This window comes from Arvicanthis niloticus, chromosome 6, assembly GCF_011762505.2.
Source record: "Arvicanthis niloticus isolate mArvNil1 chromosome 6, mArvNil1.pat.X, whole genome shotgun sequence".
In the NCBI taxonomy this organism is placed as follows: Eukaryota; Metazoa; Chordata; class Mammalia; order Rodentia; family Muridae; genus Arvicanthis; species Arvicanthis niloticus.
In genome coordinates, this window is record NC_047663.1 from 23,201,799 (window position 1) to 23,209,215 (window position 7,417).

Here is a 7,417-nt window from a genome sequence, read left to right on the forward strand (position 1 = left end):
ACCAAAAATTACCAGTTGGCAGATCTGGGGTTTCTTTTCTCCACTCTCTGTATTGGAGACCTTTTACCCCATGGGTGGTCACAGCCCCGTTTCTTCATTTGCACAGTGTCCAAACTCGGTCTCAGTCGGTGATAAAAACCAAAAGTTCTGATTGGAGGTGGTTCGGGCTCTGGGAAGAATGAGGCTGAAGATCTAGCCAGGCTGAGCAATGATATGTCACACAATTTTATATTGATCCTATCACAAGTTGGAGAACCAATTCCATAAGCCAGTCCTCAAGGCAAAACAAAACAAACAAACAAACAAAAAAAAAAAAACTTCACAAAACATGACATAGAGAGCCAAACTTAAAAATTATAAAACAATGAGCCTAGGATGGAGCCACAACTCAGTTGGCAAAGAGACCTGAATACAGTCTCTAGAATTCACATTTTTAAAAGCCTGGCGTGGTGTGTGTACTTGTAACTCCAGCACTAGGGAGACAAAGACAGGTAGATGATCATCAGCACTCCCTGGTCAGCCAGTCTAGACTAGTCAACAATCTCCAGGCCAATGAAGAAGCCCTGCACACATACACACACACACACACACACACACACACACACACACACACACCTGAGCCTAATTCATAAAACCTGTACATTCAACTATAAAACTAACAAAAAATAAATAACATCAAACCTTCATCTTCTGGAGAAAAGAAACCCCAGATCTGCCAACTGGTAATTTTTGGTTGGAGATATGGTTCTAACTGGCAAAGGAACAAGGCCCCAAAACCATTTCTTCTCTTGAGGACTTTTAAAAAAACAACCAAAAAAAATGCAGGATTTCATAGTCTAAGCATATTGAAGGAAACATTAAGAATGAAAGTCATGACTGGAGAGATGGCTCAGAGTCTAAGAGCACACACTATTTTTATAGAGAGCCTGAGTTCATTTTCCAGCACCCACATTGGGTGGCTTCCAACCACCTGTCACTCCAAGTCCAGGGGATAAGATGCTTTTGCCCTCCAAAGGCACTTCACACGCATAGGCACGCAGCCACACACACACATACGTGCACAATGGAAATAGAATAAAAACAAATGTTTGAAAATGAATGTCAATATTTCCTTTTTTGGAGTCCCTCCTACTCTTGGGAGTTCTTCCTTGCTTTTCTTCAATGAATCTGTTCTCTGTTCAGAACACAAAGCACCTGGGTAATCAATAACTTGTTCTGTCACTAGCCTCAGAACAGCATGAAAAGACTGAAGGGGAAGAGGATAGCCCCGAAGGAAAGTGCAGAGCTGAAAGAGGCTAATCCATTTCTCATCGTGCCTATATGGTAAAGGAATCTCAGGAGAGTTCTACTCAAAGTGGAAGCCAATGTTCTATGTCCTATGCAGCCTGCAGTCCTCATCCAGCCATGCTGAAGCAGCCATTGGCCAGGGGTCTTCCCAGAGCTGGTTTTCTAGCTATGGGTCAAGACTACCTGGACCTCTGTTCAAGGCTGATGTAGCCCTGTGGGGTTTCCGGCACCCTTTGATCCTTATATCAAAGCAAACTAGAAATCTACTCAGAAAACTCCCTGGAGCTGAGAACCCTGTTTAGCCGGTGTTAACAGGCTGGGTTCAGATGAAAGGGTTGTTTACACAAGGAAAAGTCCAGTTTGTGAGCACCAAGTTGCAGTGTTGTGCTAGAACCTGCTGCTACGAGTGTACCCCATTCTTAATAATGAGTTACTGAATCACATTGGACCGTGAAGTTTCTTTACGGGCCTGGATTTGATGTTAAGAACAGAATATTTACACGCTATTCCCTATCCAAAAATGACATTCGTGCTTTCACAACAGAAAGTATTTGTGTGAAAACTCTGAGGTTCAGCTCTCCAGCAGCTTTTAAAGGCGCAGAGCTTTCTCTGGGTGGACTTGCCCAGGAGGAAGGGCCTCAGCAAATGGGCTTTCAGCCAATGCCAGCTTCTGATCCAAAGACTCACGGCTGTTCTCGTCTTCGCAAACTTAAGGGGCGATGTACTAAAGGGATGAGGATGCTGGGAGTGTCATCTGTCTTCACAGAGATTACCAGCCAGGTGCACAGCAGCCAGCAGCAAAGAGTGTTAAAGGACTCCAGGCTCTAAGGAACAAGGCCGAACTTGCCTGGTGACATCATGGAGTTAGAAGATACTTCAAACAAGAGGAGACAAAAGGAAGGGCACAATCATCTGAAATGTGGCTCAAGCAATGTTGCCCACGTCACCTCTTGGAGCAACAAAGTGCCACAAATGAGAAATCTCTCTCTCTCTTTTATAAGGGGGTGTGTGTGTGTGTGTGTGTGTGTGTGTGTGTGTGCTTTGTCTGAATGTACAACAGCACAACAGAAGATGCCATCAGACAGCTGTGAGCTGCCATGTGGGTGCTGGGAATTGAACTCGGGACCTTGGGAAGAGCAGTGAGTGCTCTTAACCACAGAGCTGCCTTTCCAGCCCCCAAGGAATCTCTTTAAAAAAACCTCTAAGTCAAATGTGACATTTGAATCACAGAGGGGGGTGGTGGGAGGCAAACTTTTTAAAAAGAATTTACTCATCTGTAGCATCAACCCTTATCTGGAATCACACTGGGGAAGAGAGAAAATGCTGAAATAGCAATTCATACATCAACCACCCTTTTAAATTGTTAAAAATGTTATTAAAAATTATGTGTGTGTTTGTCTCCATGTGCAGGTATGTGCAATGGAGTGAAGATACTCAGAGGTCAGAGAGATTCAATCCCCTGGAGCTAGAGCCACCAGGTGGGTGCAAACTGTGTCCTCCTCCAGAGCAACACGCATTCCCAACTGTCGAGCCATCTCTGGGCCCAATCACTATACACACACACACACGTGTGTGTGTGTGTAGTGTATACACATATATAGTATAATATATATAGTATATACACATATATATACATACATATGCATTTGGATGGCATAGGACAGGGCATCTTAGAACTGCTACATGTTCCAAGCTCGGGCAGGGAGACAGAGGGTGTACTCTAGTGTTATTTTTCCAACAGGCTCTCAAGGAACATGGAAACATGGGGAGCTCTTAGCGGAATGGCCGTAGGGTATGTGTTAACTCGGCACCTGCTTTCTTCTTAGCAGCAGAGTGGAACTGGGCAGTGCCAAGGCTTAAGTGTACCCCCAAAGGTCATGTGTTGGAAACTTAATCCTCAGAAATAATGATGTTGGGAGGCGGTGTCTAATGGGGAGGTTCTTAGGCTAGGTGAGGGCATACATCCCCTTAGATGGTCCTATGGGATCCCAGTCTCTTGCTCTCTGGCTTCTGGTTTTTGGACACAATCTGTCCTCCATGCTCACTCCCATTATGACCTTCTCTGGGTAGGAACTAATACAGTCATGGTCAACTCTCAGCAAATGTAAGGAGAGGGTCTGATGCTAAGGTCCTGTTCCCTAATTGGTTCTTGATTGGTCAGTAAAGAAAGCCATGGGCCCAATTGTTGGGTGGAAGGTAGAGGTGGGACTTCAGGGTAACAGGAGGCAAGCTGAGGGATGCAAGGAAGGAGTTTTTCTGCCATGCTTTGGAACAAGAAGAACACAGTAGCCATGTGAGAAGGAGCTGGGGCCTGGGGCCACTGCTACAGGTGGGTGGACATAGATGTTTGGCAGGGGCTAGATGGAATTAGCCACTAAGTCTAGTACAGGTAGAAGAGACTGAGTTAAGAAATTGATAAGGGCATACTTTTCTAGGCTGGAGACAGTAGTGCCCAGCAATTGTGCCAAGAAGGCAAATTGTAATGGAACAAACTCTGTGTGTGTGTGTGTGTGTGTGTGTGTGTGTGTGTGTGTGTGTGTGTGTCTTTCATGCTTGGATTCAAGGGTCTCAGGAGGGGGCTGGGAGTGTAGTCATCTCTCAGAGCAAAGGTGGTTGGAACAAAAGGGAAGCAGGGTGGGGGCTGGTGGCTTGGCCATCCGGGAGCAAAGGCAATAGCATAAAACTACACACAACAAGCCAACATAGACCATGCTGTCTGGACTTCCAGCAACCAAAACTTTAAGCTAAAGCAACCTCTTTTCTATCTTTCTATCTGTCTGTCTATTTAGAACATGTCTTAGGTGGTTGAAGACAACCTCAAATTTACTGTATAGTCAAGGTTGAACCTGAACCCCTGGTCCTCCTGTGTCACCTGAGATTACACCGCCATCGCACCAGCTGTCCTCCCTTCTTTATAAAGTTAGACCATTACAGGCATTGTGTTATGAACATGAAAAAAAAAAGGTTAAAACAGGCAAGTATAAAAGCCACGTTGCATAGCTATCATAACAAGATGAAAAACACCGCAAAAAGTACAAACAGAAGAACCCATAAATATCTGTCTATTAAATATAACTTTAAAATTATATTGACTTCTAGATTGGTTCATCAGGGGAGCATCCACAAGCCTTAGGATTTTGTTGTCCTCCTCGGAATGAGTACAGGGGTTTCTCAAAGGTCACAGAGTAGGAAAGAGGCAGAACTCAGGCCAGAAAAAGAGCTGGCTGTTGGCTGAGAGGGACAACCTGACATCCAAAGACAGATCCTTTCTCAAAAATATCAAAACAAAAAACAACAATAAAAAGGCATCTAGTATCAACCTGTGGCCTCCATGCAAACACATACACACAGGAACATGCATGTGCCCCCCCCCCACACGTTTATTATAGAATGTGGGGTGTTATAAGAGACTCAGTTCTATCCTCATCGTAGGTATGCAATAAATGAAAGGAGATCCCAGGGAAGAGTGTTTGTTTGAGTGATTGATTGATTGATTGATTGATCGATCCATTGATTTACTCATAGACTGGAGAGATTGTTCAGCAGTTAAAACCATTGGCTCTTCTATTTCTAGAAGAGCCAACCCACGTGGCTGCTCACAGACACCTGTGACTCCAGTTCCAGGAGATGTGACCTGTTCTCAGTGGGAACCACGTACACACATGATGCACAGACATACATGCAGGCGAGACACCCATGCACATACAAAATGAATTTATTCCTGTTTTGAGAAATAGAGTTTCCAGGCATCCTCACTCATCCTTGGAAAGCCTCTCCCAGCACAGTGAGCAACTGAGGTCATTGACAGTAGGAATTCCTGGGTCTTCTGGAAAAGGCACATTTTCATAGCTACCATACCCAGGCAGTGAATTCTTCTTTAACTTTTTATTGATTCTTCGTGAGTTTCACATCGTGCACTTCGATCCCCTCATCTCCCTGTCCCTTCACATCAGCTCTCTGCTCTTGCAACTTTACCCCCAAAAGAAAATTAAAAACAAAAAATATTTAAAAAAAAAAAAAAAACAAAGCATAGAAAGCATTTCATCCTAGATGCTTAGTGTGTCGCAGTGTGTCCCACAGTGTACCCTTTTGTCCACACATCTTTATTTGCATGAGTCTTTATCGCAATGAGTCTTTAGTCCAGTTTGAGGCCTCTGGCTTCTGCTACACCATCAATACTAGATTCTCACTGAGACTCCTCTGAGATCTCCCTTTGTGGTCCTGTGTCATGGAGATCCTACAGCTTTGGATCTACAGGACTGGCCCTTTCACATGCTCCAGCAGTTTGTAGATGAGGTAGGTTTTAGGATGGGCCAACTCAAAGCCCTAGACCTGGGCCTGGGAGGTATCTGAGCTGGACAGCCTGCTAGTTCCCACACTCACACTGCAGGGCAAACTCTCCAGCACTGCCCCAGCTAGGTCATCCACCGCTTCAGCCAGCAAAGGGCGGGGCCAGCTCTCCTGCTCTCCTGCCCTTGGAGCCCTTACCAGCTCACCCACACCACCAGAGCTAGCTCTACTGTGCTACCCAGTGGAGGTGTGTGGCCCACTCTCCCAAGTGCTGGAGCTAGCGAGTGGCAGGGCCAGTTCTCCTGATCGCACACCCTTGACTGGCTCACCCATGCCTTCTGCATCAGGACCAGCTCTACTGTGCTGCCCTGGAAAGGTGCAGGGCCTGCTCTCATGCGTGCTGCAGCCAATGAAGGACAGGGACAGCTCTCCAGCTCTCATGGCCTCAGAGCCAGCTCTCCCGACTGCCTCAGGTGGCAACTGGGTGGAGGCCATCCCCAGCACCCATGCCACCTCACAGCAGGAGAGTGTTAGGGCCAGCTCTCTCATACTCATACACCCAGGGCTGGCTCACCTGTGCCCCTGCCACCAGGGCCAGCTCTACTGTGCTGCACAGGTGAGCTGCAGGACCCTTTATCCTGAGTGTTGTAACGAGTGAGGGGCAGGGCCAGCTCTCCCAAGCACCACAGGGGTCAAAGGGCAAGGGAGGGTACATCACCTCCAAGCCGACAGCACCTTACTGTCTGTGAATTCTTAACACCCTCAGCTTTAGAAACACAGGAGCATATACTGATTTTAGCTTTTCTTGTCGCTTATACTTATCTGTAAAAAATCGTTTTGAATGATTTTTCATTACTTGGCCTAAGAATAAAACAAACAAACAAACAAACAAACAAACAAAACCAAAAAATCTAGGATTTGGGAGTGTAGCTTGATAATTATACAACATACGTACCATCCCTCGGTCCATCCTTAGCATCATAAAGAACAGGACATGGTGGTCTGTAGGCCATCCTGAGATACACAACTGTTGGAGGAAAGAAGGAAGGAAGGAAGGAAGGAAGGAAGGAAGGAAGGAAGGAAGGAAGGAAGGGAGGGAGGGAGGAAGGAAGGAAGGAAGGAAAGAAGGGAGGGAGGAAGGGAGGAAGGGAGAGAGAAAGAAAAGAAAGAAAGGGAGGAAGGTAGAGAAGGAGAGAGGGACAGAGGGACTGAGTTGAGTGAGGGACAGACAGAGGAAGGGAGGGAGAGAGAGAAGGGAGGGAGGAGGGAGGGAGGGAGGGAAGGAGGGAGGGAGGGAGGGAGGGAGGGAGGGAAGGAGGAAGGGAGGGAGGAGAGCAAGGGAGCAATGAAGAAAGGTTGAGATTTTTGTTTCAGGATTTTTTAAAATCTTGATGTTGGTTTTAATGCAAATGAGGATTTTGTTGCACCTTGTCAAGATGAGGTAATTTTTTTCTTTCCCCGATGGGCACTTCACACCCAAAACTTTCCATGAAGTTCTGATATCAATGCTCTTCGTTTCAACTCACAATCATGACAATGTAAGAATCAAAGAATTTTAATGAGTGACTCTTACTCTCATTTCCCATTCAAACCTAAGTTTCTCCTGGAACATTATTCTAATCTAAATTATTCTGTAGGGCCAAGGTGCCCAGAGCTTGGAAAATTCTTCACTTTGCAAAGCAGTCCAATCAGGTTAAAACAAGTACTGTATTGGAAATGTTTTCCTCCTATAGGGCCAAGTCTGCCTCCCCATGGACTTCCAGCTCTTTGATCCTGGCCCTGGCTTTTGAAGCTGTGCAGAAACAGCCACTGGGTCACCTCTGTTCTAGACAAAGGACTC